This window comes from Papaver somniferum, unplaced genomic scaffold (assembly GCF_003573695.1).
Source record: "Papaver somniferum cultivar HN1 unplaced genomic scaffold, ASM357369v1 unplaced-scaffold_21, whole genome shotgun sequence".
In the NCBI taxonomy this organism is placed as follows: domain Eukaryota; kingdom Viridiplantae; phylum Streptophyta; class Magnoliopsida; order Ranunculales; family Papaveraceae; genus Papaver; species Papaver somniferum.
Genome location: NW_020631041.1, coordinates 13,257,435 through 13,269,703, shown reverse-complemented (window position 1 = coordinate 13,269,703; position 12,269 = coordinate 13,257,435). Strand labels below are relative to the sequence as shown.

Genomic DNA, 12,269 nt, shown 5'->3' with positions numbered 1-12,269 from the left:
CTCCTTCACCACCTTATCCACCACCGCCTCCCTGTCCTAGCCCTTGTTGTCCCGTAGAGTTTACTATGCAAGTACCAGGTCAGAAACCATGCAAGTATGTGTTAGCACCAGAGCCATCAATGTCGCCAACTCCATACGATGATTCTGGTTCATTATTATTCGCTGCAATATAGTGGATGATTATGTAGTTAGACTATTATCCTGGTACTAATTAGCAAGATGGCTGCAACTGGAGTAACCAACATGCGGCAACAACCAACATGGACTTCAGTTTGTTTGTTTAGTCTGTACTTCGTTTATTCTCTTTGAATATCGATTGATATGTTCAGGTGTTTGTATCATATCGGTCGTACGTAAGCATGCACCATTGCAATTTTATCTTATTAATAAAGTTTTCTCATTTAATATAAGAAAGGTTCAAAAGACCTTTGTCATTTGATTTATTCAGCTGGCACTTATACACTAATTATGTCCCGTCCAAGAGAACACCCATAATCCATGTAAAATAAAATAAGTTTGGCTATTGAATTTTTGCGTTGGTATACCCGTCCTAATAATTACCGGCACTCGCCTTTAGCAAACACACAAACTAGAATGCATCGACATTTCTCCAATTCAATTTAAACTTTAGGACCCAGACTTCACCTTGACTGTGATACATAATATTTTTCACTGATCAGTACCAGCCAGTTGAGAATGGAAATTTATCCATTTATTCAATATATCAGTTCTCACAATTTCAAATGACAATAGTGGAAGGAGCTTAATCTAACATATAATACATAAAAATAAAAAAGATCCACACTAGACAGCAGCAGTTTACAGTTAGTCTAGGATGGGGTCTTATAAAAATATTTTTCTAACAGGGTGGCGCTGATTATGAACGAGTCATAATTTTCACTAACAAAACATACATCATAATAACTCAAAACTTGTTAAGTGTTCTCAAAATTGCCATCGTCTGCTGATTCACTTCATTTTAACCCAAAACCTACTTATCTCAAACGGCGAAAAATCGTATGATTATTTGCCAAAATCGTGGTTTTGTTTCGTGGCATTCGTGAATTCGTGGAATTTTAACCCCCACCCACTTGGCACATACCATTCAACCTAGGTGCATTCTCCGTATCGGAATTTCCGTGTATATAAAATGACACTTACAAAATGGTAGATGCACATTACCATGATCGAGAAATATCGGATTGGTCGGGTTCTGTCTATTTTGTTTGATTCCAAATGATCCACCAAATTTTGGTTAGTTGAGCTTACAATTATAATATATGGCATATGGGTACCAAAGAACTGAGATTCTTGATGTCGAAAACAGGAACACTTGATACCTTTAGAGCTCATAAATTAATTTGTCCGAAAAACAGATCTTGATCGAACAAATTTTACATTTTTCCCTCGGACAAATTACTTATATGTATTTTTATCATCAAATTACAGAAGGAAAAATTATACAGAAACAGGTGGGCAAGTATAAATAACAAAAACTCCCCAAGTTTATTTTTTTCATTTTTGTTTCGATTCTCTGTTTAACACTACGTATTTACTAACAAAAATCAACATGCAAGCCCAATAATTCTATCAATAAAACAAAAACTTGATTTTTATTTCTTTTGTTGTATTTCTCTGTCAAGTTTGATTTTTAATTTATCACAGGTCCGGCATTTAGGTTAAACAAAAATAAGTAAGTTAATTGGAAAAGCATACCATGGTTAAGATTTTTTTTTTTTTGATTGATAAACAAGGAATCTTTTTATTAATGGGATTTCAAGGTTACAATGAGTTTAAGATCGAAAATAAGAGAATACAATGTAACAAGAGCATATCGTAAGAGTACAATACCGAGAAATCCGACAAGAGAAAGAGAAGGATTATCGGAGTAAGACAAATACAAGTATGAATAAGATCCGATTAAATCAGAAGAAGGATGGTTTTTCTCGGAATTAAATTCCAACCATTTAGTTTGTTTTCCTTCTTTAGAAAGAAATGTTCCAAAAGTAGGAGTGATTTGCTCATATCTCTTGTAAATAGTGATGAAGCTTTCGTCGTTAAAAAGACCACCGATGAATATTTCGTCGCCGGATAAGTTGATGATGAAGATTCCGATGAAGAGTTCGTCGCCGGAGACAACAAAGATGGAGATTTCGTCGTTGGAGAACATCACTATTGATCTTAGAACCAAACTCAATAACCCAAAATCGCCACTAAAACGAAGATAAACCTCAAAAGAGTAGATAAAACCATCAAAACGGTGTTGATAAGTAGAAAACATAATAAAAACTAAATTAATCTACCAACTAACCTAAAAAGCAAGGAATAATGAAGAAATTTGTTCAGATCTAGTCCAAAAATGCACTAAATCTGAGCAAAGAAAAATTGTTTTCCATGATTTTGTTGGAAAAGATGGGACAGGAGAGAGGAGAGAGAGGATACGTAAAATATATGGTTAAAATCTAAGTGGGCTTACCTAATCCTACATTTGAAAAACATATCATGTGCCAGGTGACGGCGAATATTTATGTTTTTCTATCTTTTAGTTTTTTATTTACTAGGCATTCAGCCGATTCTTTGGTAAAATTAAGTAGAGTGATTACGTACAAGCGTACACGAACATATATTAAAAACCGTGTTTACCCCATCACGGGCTTATGTCCTATGTATAGACCGATATTTGATCATATAATCCTCTATTAAAGATTAATATCTAAGTCGATCACTATGATCATGGACCATGGTGTCTTTCAAGATTTTTTCGATTAGTATTTTTCTCTTTGCCATACTATGATCATGGTGTCTTCTTGATAGGTTTTTTTTTTGATCATCAAACCACATGTATTTCATTCCATAAGAAATGTTTACGTGATGGTTTTAAAGAGAAACAAGTACATCATAACATAAAACAAATACAAAAAAAATACAAAACGTAAATAAATCGAGAAGAGAAAGAGTGATTTACCACGAAAGCACGCAAATTTTGTACTTTGAGATTGGAGAAGAAATGGTACTCGAAATTATAATTCGGTCATTTTGATAGATTTTCTTTTTGGAAAAGAGATGCTCCTATGACAGAGGAGTGATATGCCAAAAATTCTTCATGTCCAGCGACTAACCCGAAACTCTAAATCTATTTTTCTGATGAAAAAAACTTGATCTTTGCCCGTGCCGAATCGACGATGTACATTTAACAAGAAAACCAAACACGAGAAAATCGTTAGAAATAAACACTATAAAAGTGTAGATAAAATCGCACAAATAGCGATGATAAAAATCGCTCAAATAGCGAAGAGATTATTGAAAACAACAAAAATAACTCCCAAGTCGAACTCAACATTTCTGATAGCTTTTATTCTTTTTTAATTTGCTAATGATTTTTTTTTTTTGTTTTTGCTTTTTGTTATGTAGAGACTGTATCAGCTCAATGTAGACCCGAGCAGTGCTTTTATACTTTTTCCTTCTTGAGGAGAGAGAATGTCCGGGTTTTTCGCAGCAGTAATGGTTGGAGGTTCGTCTTCGTAGCAGCACGTGGAAGGGTTTTTGGATTCAGATCAGCAAGGCAAGCAAGGTGAGAAGGTTTTTTTCAGGGTCCTCAGTTGGTGGGAAAAGTTGGGTAGCAGTTTTAGAAGGGAAAATATCTTCAAGCAAGATGGATTTGGTTTCAAACAAATCAGATGAAGAAGAAGGATGGCAGGTTGTGAGGAATAAAAATAAGATTGTTCCCGAATCATTCGTGCATCAAGAGGTTATTATCGATTGCGATATTAAATCGTTTTCCTAACCCATAAATCAAATGGTGTCCTTTTTAATGAAAAACTAGAAACACCAAGAAGATTATTCATATTGGTATTTGTTACGAAGGTGTTATTTGGATGAAAAATATTCTGAAAAAAGAATCGAAGAAGGATTTTTATGGCAGCTGGTATTGGACTTTTCATAGAGGGGATAAACATATTTTGTTCTCTCGAAATCAAAATAGGTTTGGAGAATTCTTTCGTGTGACAGTGTCCTGTGATGGAATTAAATCTTCAATGTGTTTTCTTATGGAGGATGGAGAAGCAAGATGGATGAGGTTTGTCAATGGTTTAAACAACATCACTTCTAGGATGATCTCTGGTTCCTCTAAGACAGCATCAAGTACCATACCACAAATGGTGCAGCCACAAGTTGTTCTACAGCCAGTCCATCACTCTCTTACAGAGAATCCTTTGGATCACTCTCATCACAATTGGAGTAATGAAGTGGTAATTGAGACCTCTAAAGAAGTTATATCTTGGAACAATATTGGTCTGGAAATTGCAAACTTAACTTGGTTTTGACATTTTCCTGTTCGAAAGTAATAACGCATTCTTTTTTGCTTCTGCTCGGAAAAAGCAAAATATGATTACTAATGGTATTTGGAATTATGAAGATTTCTCAATTCGTCTTTTGCCCTGGTGGAATGCTTCTAACTCAGTTGCTTCAGCTGAGTTTAACAATATAGGATCTTGGATTCAATTGCGTGGAGTGCCTTTTAATCTTTAGGGTCTTAATTTTTACAATGATTTTTGTGTCAGGTTTGGTGGTTTATTAGAAGTTCATTCTTCAACACTAAACTGGGAAGATGCTTCAGCTATTCGTCTTAAAGTCAGAAGTTTTGATCGCATATCTTCCTCTATTTTTTGTCATTTTGAGGGTGTTTCTTTCCCTGTTCAGATTTCTCTAGCAAAATTCATCAATGATGATTTTGATCTTTCCAACAAAAAGTTACGAGTTCAAAATTTGGATCTGGTAATTAATAACTTACAATCTAAGGAGTCAACTAATAATATTTCCATCAATGTTGATTGGCCGAAGATTTCCCAATCAGTTTTAAAGGCACTGGATTCTCGGAGAAGAGACTTACTCAAGAAGCTTTCCGGTTTAGATAAAGGAAAATCATCCGTTGATCACGGTGAAAATTCAAATTCAAATTCATCGAGTTCAAATAGTATCTGGTCGGATTCGGGTGCTACATCATCTCCAGCCCAACTCGTTATGGGTACTTCAATAGTAAACACAAGGGTTGATTCAAACAATTCAGATGCTGACTCAGAGTTTTCAAATTCAAAACTTAATCAATTATCTTCAACGGTCTTATCACTGACTTTTCAAGATGAGGATGACGTTAACGAACATTTGAAGGTTGCAGTATATATTCCTTACCTGCGGATGATTGACACTGAAGGAAATCATTCCCCCTTGAAGAATACTGAACCATCTCAAAAGAAGAACCAGAAGCATCAGATCATCGATTTCAGTTTCTTTTGGAGCACAACAGAAAAATAGAGCACTTTAAAAGGTAAAATTGATCCTGTTTTAAGAAAAGAATTTGAGACAGTTCTTTTTCAAATGATTTTAATCTGTCCAAAGCTTGGAATTAATGTTAAGGGCTCTAAGAAGATATTGATGATGATATGATAGATCAATTCAAACTGCATCTCCTAAATTTTGATATGGAGAACATGAAAACTTCTTAATTTAGGTTTTCTTAGTGGTTGTTCTTTTAGCTGTTTTCTTCTTTTATGGGTCCAAAAATAATTTGCTGGAATGTTAGGGGTCTAAATGATCTCAACAGAAGAGATATTGTTAAGCAGAAGATCAAAGATTGGAAGCCTTGTATAATGCATTTTCAAGAAACTAAATTCAACAATGTACTGATCTTATTGTTTGGCAATGTTGGAGTAAAAAATTTGTTAAGTGGTTAGATTCTCCTTCTCAAAGTAGTTCTGGTGGTATTCTTTGTCTTTGGGATTCAGATAAGATTCAAGTCTTGGATTTTCTCATTGGTCCTTACTCAATCATTATTCATTGTAAAACTTTATCCAATTCTTTTGAATGGATGTTTACTGAGATTTATGCTCCTTGTGCTTCTAATATTGAGGAAGTGAACTTGTTTTGGAGATAATTAGAAGAAGTTAGATGTTACTGGGATTATCCTTGGTTCATTGGTGGAGACTTCAATGAGATAAGATTCACTCATGAGAGATCTTATGGAGGTGTTTTTACTGATGGTATGAAGAAGCTCAATAGATTCATTTCTAAGCATCAATTGATCGATTTGCCTTTAATTGGAGCCCAGAACAAGAGCATTGGGATGCACTTAGTAGAGTATTATGGTACCTAAAATACTCTATTATCTTTTGTTTGATTTATGAAAGGTATCTTGTTGTCCTTGAGGGACTTTATGATGCAAACTGGATAGTTGACTCATGGGAGTCTAAGTCTACGAGTGGATATGTTTTCACTCTAGCAAGAGGGTTTGTTTTTGGAAGATATTCAGACAAACATATATTGCTCAATTCATTATGGAATCTGAGAGTGTTGCGTTAGATAAAGCACGAGAGGGGGGCGAGTGCCTAAGATGCTTTTTAGAAGACATTCCTCTCTGGCATAGGCATGTGCCAGCTATATCTATACATTGTGTTAGCCAAGCTATAATAGCTAAAGATAAAAATAACTAATCTCAATCGGTGTTATTTCCATTGATTGGATAAAGTCCAAGGAGAATATAACACAACCTTTGACGAAAGGTTTATCCAAAGAGATAGTTAGAAATTCATTGAGGGGGATGGGGCTTAAGCTCATAAATTAAACTTGCCATGAAGGATACTCAACATTGCTGACTGGAGATCCCAAGATAAAGGTTTCGAATGAGACGACTAATTTTTGGTGGGTAAAGGTAAACACTATCAGAGAATTTCATTCTCTGTCCCTTCCCTATGGTGTAGATGTGATAGTGTGACTGCATGTGAAGGATGACTTTTAAGAAGTCTTAATGTGTTCTATAGTTTCAATTTAAGATTGAAGTGGGGTGAAGCAGTAACACTCTTTATGGAAACTCACCTATCTGAATGAGGAAATGGGGCCGCTTCCTATGAGAATATGAGTTTTGATTCTCTAGAACATTCTGAGAAACAGGATATGTCCAGGGCCAAATTGGACAAAACTCATTCTATTAGAAGTAGAATTGATAGGCTGCTCATTTCTGCTTCTTGGGAATTAATGTTTCCTCAAGTTATTCAACAATCTCTTGCAAGACCTTGTTTTGATCACAATCCAATTGTTCTGTGTGATGATGTTAAGCATGGGCATCCTCCATTTCGTTTTGACTATTTCTGGCTCTCTCATCCTGATTTTATCAATGTTGTTAGAAATTTTTGGTCTTCCTTTGTTGTTTCTGGCAGTGAAGGTTTTTTTTTTTTTCAAGAAGCTTCAATTACTTAAAGTGAAGTTAAAAGAGTGGAGCTAAGCTGAGTTTGGAGATTTTGAAAGAAGATTAGAAGAACTGGAGAATATTTTTGTTGATCTTGATGTTGTGGAGAATGCAAAGTTTAACTGAAACTCAATGGGAAGAGAGGCTGAAAGCAAGACATAAGTATTATAATCTGACAATTACTAAAGCTGAGAAGTGGAGAAGCAGATCAAGGGTAACACACATTAAATACTTTGAAAATAACACAAAGTACTTCCATAAACTAGCTAATGACACAAGGATAAGAAGTTATGTTGGTACTATAAAGGTAAATGGAATTCTTACTTCAGATGAACAAAAGATTAAAGATGGTATTGTTTCTTATTTTCAAAATATTTTTCAAAATCAACTCCCAAGGAATATTTTTATGGAGGGCATGAGTTTCTCAAGAATTTCTGAACATATGAGTACTTGGCTTGAAAGAGATATTGAAGAAGAGGAATGTATTGCTGCTATCAAGATGCTTGGACAAAACAAAGCTCCTGGTCCAGATGGATTTCCAATTAGATTTTATTTTCTCTGTTGGGATGCCTTGAAATTTGATCTTATGAATATTCTCAAAGAGCTTCAACACAAGAACTTTCTAAATTGGAGATTGAAGATTACATTCATTGCTTTGATTCCCAAAAAGGATACTATTGAAGAAATAAAAGATTCAAGGACAATTAGTCTAGTGTATGGTGCCTATAAAATTGTTTCTAAGATTTTGGCAGAGAGGTTTAAGAAAAGTCTTCCTTCCATTATATCTCAGAATCAAACTGCTTTTATTAAGAAAAAACAAATTCTTGATGGTGTTTTGATTGCAAATGAGCTTATTGATACCAGAATTAGAAGTGGCACGCCTGGCATTCTATGCAAAATTGATTTTGAGAAAGCTTTTGATCATGTTAACTGTGATTTTTTGGATGATACCTTTTCTCTTATGGGCTTTGGTGAAAATTGGAGGAAGTGGAGCAGAAGATGTGTTGAATTCTCAAGATTTTCTGTGCTTGTTGACGGTTGTTCTACGGGTTATTTTAAAATCAAAAAGGGTATAAGACAAGGTGACCCAATTTCACATTTTATTTTTCTCCTTGTTGGTGAGGATTTAAATTAAATGATCAAATATGCTCAAGAACAAGGTATTCTTTATGGTTTTCAAGTCAAAAATGATGGTGAAATGGTCACTCACCTTCAATTTGCAGATGATACTTTGGTTTTTTTGGATGCTGATGTTGAACAAGTCAAAAAATTGAGGTTGGTGTTACTTTCTTTTGAACTTCTCACTAGCTTAAAAATAAATTTTGCTAAAAGTCAGATTTTTGGTGTTGGTTTTGAGGGTGATTTGTCTATTTTCTCAACTCTCTTGGGTTTTAGTTCACTCCCTACTTCTTACCTTGGACTGCCTCTAGGAGATAAATGTGGTGGCATAGCTAAATGGGATAAAATCATTGAAAGATTTATAGCTAAGCTAGCAGGTTGGAAAAAAACTCTTTTGTCCAGAGCTGGAAAAATTTGCCTTATTAACAGTGTGTTATCCAGTCTTCCTTTATATTTTATGTCCTTGTTTGGAATCCCTTCAGTTGTTGTTAAGAAGCTTGAAAAGATCATGTGGGATTTTCTCTAGCATGACAACAAAGGAAGAAGAAAACTATATCTGGTGAAATGGAGTACTTTCAGTAGGAGGAAAATTTTTGGAGGATTGGGAATTAAAAATTTGAAGATGTTTAATCAAAAAAATGTAGACCTGACAACAGGCTTCCATGACACTTTTATATTTGAAGATGCTCAGGTCTACATTTTTTTAGGAATTCTTAAGGTGTTTTCTTAGAATGTTGTTAATGACACTTTTATATTTATATACATATATAGGATGTATATGTTTTATAATAAGTCATTTATGTTGGCTTGATTTCTTTATTATAAATTTTAACTAAAATATATCCATTGGATTATATGTATCCAATCTATCCATCCTTGCATCCATTGTATTTTGGATTGGATGCGGGTGCCAAATTTGAAATCCCCAATGCACATAGTTGCACAAGAACCGACACATTAAACCGAACCCGCCCAAACCCAATGAAACTCACTACACCATATGTGCTAATATGCAACGTTTAGAATTCTGGGTTAACAACGGATGTAGACGTTTCATACATAAAAGCAACTGATATTTGTTGCTTTAAATAGGAATTATCTCAAAATAACTGAGCAACGGATGTGCAATATCTATATTCGTTTCAAATCATGGCATAACTGTAATATCCATGTTATTTGAGGGTTTTTATATCGAATTATCTTTTTTTTTAGTTTTTTTTAGGGAAAAGTGATAATAATTGTAAAAATGAAGTATGAATCTGAATTTTAGAATTTCCTTTTTAGATTTGATTTAGCGATTGTGTGAGTAGTTAATGTTGATTTAGATATTGTTTCAAAAAAGAGAGTCTTTAGTTTTGGTTGTTGTTTGGTGATATGAGATTTCTCATAAAAACATTATTAAAACTGATGTCTTTGTAGTTATGGAAAGATGAAGAATTGATGAAAAGATGAAGCCAACTGGAACTTCTAAAAGGTATATTTTAACGAACCTTAAATTTGATTCCTTTCTTTGTTATTCTAGATGTTCGATCTTTGTTCTTGTCTGGTTTTTTTACTCGATTTTAAACTAGGTTTTTTTCTTATTTGGGGATATATTTTACTTGATTTTGAGTTTTCAATCGATTATGAGATTTTGGTTTCTGATGTAAGGGATTATTACTCTTCTTGTGGGTATGGCATTTAAGCGAACATGAGTCATTTGAGAGTTGTGAGAGATGTGGAGGCTATTGGTGGAATTCTGACTGCATCGGCTTCCCGTCTTATGGATTCTGTTAGAAACCATGTGTTCATGTTGTTGTTGTCTTACTTATAACAATGCAAATCTTTAGGTGTTTTCGGTTCCAACCAACTTCTTAATTTGATGATGGATATTTTTAAGATATTTTTCTCAACCAACTACTGATGGGGTTTTGTTTATTGTGTATGTTTACATCTATGCTTCCTGAACCAACTATACCAATACTGAATCAGGTGAAGATGGATATCCAAACTAATTTTATCTTTGGTTTTCATATGCAAGCATATGCCGACTTTTTTGGCTACAAATTTATTTTGTCGACATTTTTGGTGTGGTAGCTGATATTTTCTTTCTACCTTAATTTTAGGAAGAAAATACTCATCTAACTCCTTTAAAATCCTAAGCTTCTTAGGCTCCACGTTGAACGGTGACCGTGACCCTCTCACAAAATTTCTTCGTTTCACTTTTCCTCAAAAAAGAGAAAAAAGAGGAATTCCACACAAATTTCCGGCACAAAACATAAAACCTAAAAAAAAAACATACAAAACCCTTTTCTGTTTCGGCTCATAAAACCTATAAAAAAAAAAAAATCCTAAAAACAAATCCTAGGATATGCTTTCTTCATGGAGATGATGATACAAAGAAAAGAAAAGCAACTAGCCAGGGGACAAAGACTTTATCTTTTACATAAGAAGGCGTTCTCTCTTAACTCAAGTTATATTTTACAGGTACAATCGTCTCTCTTGGTAAACCCTAATTTGTTTTTTTTCTGTCTCTTTTCGTTTCTCTGAATCGATAAACCTTAACCCATGTTTTTTTTGCAGGTAAAATCAATAAACCCTAACCCTTATTTTATTTTGCAGGTCCAATCTTTGCTCTTGGTAAACCCTAACCCCCTTTTTTTTTTTTTTTTTTTTTTTCTGTCTCTTCGTTTCTATGAATCAATAAACCTTAACCCATATTTTGTTTTGCAGATAAAATCAATAAACCCTAACCCATGTTTTATTTTTCAGGTACAATATTTGCTCTTGGTTATCCCTAACCCTTTTATTTTTATCTTTTCGTTTCTCTGAATCCATAATAGGTATAATCAATAAACCCTAGCCCATATTTTATTTTGCAGGTACGATCTTTGCTCTTGATAAACAACTGAATGTTGTCTGTTGGACAGGATTGAGAAGTATTACAAGCTGCATGTAAGTATGACCATTGTTTCTTATACATCCAACATGGATTATTCGATATTGATAGTTTCTAGCGTACCTTTTAATTGATTTAGTTAATGCTACAGAAAACACTCAGTTGGTAATTAAACAAATATGTTGCTAGCTACGAGAAGCAGTAACACGTCGATCAGGTAAAACTACTCTTACACCTATTGAAAATTAAATTCGTAAATGCATCACATGATAATGGTGCTGCTTATTGTCTTACATGTTGTCGATGTAGGAGTTTAATGTGATAATGAGGCGATGTACGATGTGTTATTTAGAACCGTTCATGTGCGTCATTGCTGTGAGAATGGAAGGCGAGAATGCGCTTAGTGGCATGCTTAAAAATGTCATTGGAACTCTTGATTTTCGTTTCAAGTACATGTTACAGGGGGAGACTTATCCTGAGGTGCATTATAAATGGATAATTATCTAGTTTAAGTTAGCTTTTTGATGTTGAGAATCACCTAATTAAGATTTGAATCTTGCCCGGAAATTTTTATAGCCAGCTGTGTATCTGTTTAGCACCTTCAAAAGAAGGGGACCACAGAAACATGGCATAATCTCAAACATAATTGTTGCCAAAAGTGCACGTCAACAAGGTGAGTAATGCTTAAGTTCTCTTCCATTCATCTAAATTGCATGCTTAGTTGTAAGGAGGAAAATTAATGCAACTGATTATCTTGAATTTGATGATTCAGGTATAAAGCAGTTCTACTTACATGTCTGTTGGGATAACAAACCAGCATTAGCACTATACATAAAGATGGGATTTGGGGTAATAATACTTTTACTGATCCGTTTTTCATTCATTTTCTGATGGTTAGTTACTTTTGATCAGTAACCATCAGCTGCTCCTGACATGAAAAATTCTCCTTTCTAATAATTGGAGAGGCGACTCCACATCTGGAAGAATAGAACCTATACATGTACAACATAAATCTGTAGTTAGATTTTACTCATT

At 34.2% G+C, this 12,269-nt stretch overlaps 1 long non-coding RNA gene across 1 annotated transcript; it reads left to right on the top strand.

Annotated features, from left to right (window-relative positions):
* The first annotated feature begins 11,630 nt into the window (after positions 1-11,630).
* LOC113339957 lies at positions 11,631-12,017 on the top strand. The gene is made up of 3 exons (XR_003355199.1): positions 11,631-11,714; positions 11,811-11,907; positions 12,007-12,017. It is a non-coding gene; the product is annotated as an uncharacterized LOC113339957 (long non-coding RNA).
* Positions 12,018-12,269: the final 252 nt, after the last annotated feature.